The sequence below is a fragment of the Pinus tabuliformis genome, chromosome 3_2 (assembly GCF_031772625.1).
Source record: "Pinus tabuliformis cultivar Carrire ecotype Pingquan chromosome 3_2, CPIR1, whole genome shotgun sequence".
Classification (NCBI taxonomy): domain Eukaryota; kingdom Viridiplantae; phylum Streptophyta; class Pinopsida; order Pinales; family Pinaceae; genus Pinus; species Pinus tabuliformis.
The window spans coordinates 1235485713-1235487831 of NC_142302.1; positions in this window are offsets into that span (position 1 = coordinate 1235485713).

Consider the following 2119-nt stretch of genomic DNA (forward strand, 5'->3'; position numbering starts at 1 on the left):
CTCAATTTGAGTCTCACTCAGCAGATACAAATCCGTAAGACTGTACTAGGATTCCCCAAGTCTCTGGAGTACACAGACTCTCTTCACTGAACTCTTGACATTTATTGGTCACAGTAGTGTGAGCTCAATCTGAGACTCATACATGACAGACATTACAGAGGAGTGCGCTTAAACCTCTCAAGCCTTCTCTGGAGTGCACAGACTCTCCGACTCTCTCTGTCTCTGTCTTAACTCTGGCTCGATGTTGCCTTTACTTCTGCATGTCAGTTCGGCTTCTCTCTACTCTTAGCTTTCTGCTCTAACTTACTGCTTCTCCTTCTCTCTCTGTCAGTTTGTGGCTTTAAAGCCAATCTGCTTCCCGACTGTTCGTTTCCGCTTCCTGGATTTCTGGTTCCCCTACCTGTGTCAATTTGAATCCCTTTGTCCTGCGTAATCAGTCACTGTATAACGCCTCACAGGGAGGTGGCCACCTATTTCGTAACGGATGAGTGTCAGTTCTCTTGGACATACTTGAAACGACCGTTTTTACCGTTAGCTCCAAGAATGCCCGCGAAACACGACCTTCTGCCAATGCATCGTCCATATCGGACTTCAAATCTTATACAACTCTGCCTATTAACCTCGTCAAATCCGGTCATCCATCGGAACACATCTCCGCCGTTGATCTGGGGGCCCCAGATCCTACGGTCATCGTTCATATCGGGCGGCTAAGTCGCATGACGTTTACCTGTCCGATGTGAGCGGTTTTCTCTCTCTTTCGCCAGACACGTGGCAACCATTGTGTGGCATTGGGCGGGACTCGGCTGAAATCGCTTACCGCTCGAAGCCCCTCTGATATTCTATCGGTTTTTGTGGGACCCTGCTTCTGACGGAATCAGAACGATATCTATTGCATTTTATGATTTTTCGGGTCCGGGTGCTTGCGGCCTTTCCTTCTTTGAGGGGTTTGCCCTGTGATAGTGTGCATTACCATGGGCCGACGGTCTACGCGCTTGACCGACGGTCCTCGTTGCTCCACGTTGATCACCAATTGCAACTGTTACGAGGATACCTTCGATAAGCTTGATCTTTATAAGACTTTGAAACTTTGACATTATTTTTAATTAGTTCATGAAAGCTTAGGGAGTGTTCTAGGATCCAATTTGGATCAGTCAAGATGGTGACAACTATGTAGGCAAAGCGTAGTCGCAAGAAAGGGTGTAAGTTATTTGTAGTGCACATTTCTAGTGATAAAGATAAGGAAGTTGAGGATGCATATGTGTTGAGCAGATGCCGAGTTCTACAACAATTTAAGGATGTGTTTCCTCAGGACATTTCAGAGTTGCCACCTCACAGGGAGCTACACTTTTCTATTGAGTTAATTCCAGGGGCAACTCCAGCATAAAAAACACCTTACACAATGAGCATACCTGAGTTGGTTGACTTAAAGTTGCAGTTGAAGGAAATGTTGGACAAGGCGTACATTAGGCCAAGTGTATCACCTTGGGGCACACTGGTATTGTTTGTAAAGAATAAAGATGGTACTCTCAAATTATGCATTGACTAAGGGCGGTTAAACAAAGTGACCATCAAGAACAGGTATCCATTGCCGAGAATTGACGACTTGTTCAATCAACTGAAGGGAGCAGCAGTGTTCTCTAAGAACAACTTGAGATCCAGATATCATCATGTACGTATCAAAGAGGAGGACATTTACAAGACAACATTCAGGACAAGGTATGGGCATTGTGAGTTTGTTGTAGTTCCATTTGGCTTAACTAATGCTCCAGCTACATTTATGTATATAATGAATAATGTGTTGCATCCGTACTTGGATAAGTTCGTTATTGTGTTCATTAATGATGTACTCGTATATTCTAAAAATGAGGACAAGCATGTTGAGCATTTAGCAACAGTGTTGAGGCTGTTGAGAGAGCATTAGTTGTATGCTAAGCTCATCAAGTGTAGTTTCTTTCAGACAGAGGTACACTACTTGGGGCATGTTTCCTTTAAGGAGGGCATTGCACTAGATCCAGAAAAGATAAAAGCCATCATGGAGTTGGTAGCTCCTAAGAATGTGGATGAGGTGAGATTTTTCATGGTGTTGGCAGGCTATTATAGGAGGTTCATCAAAAACTTC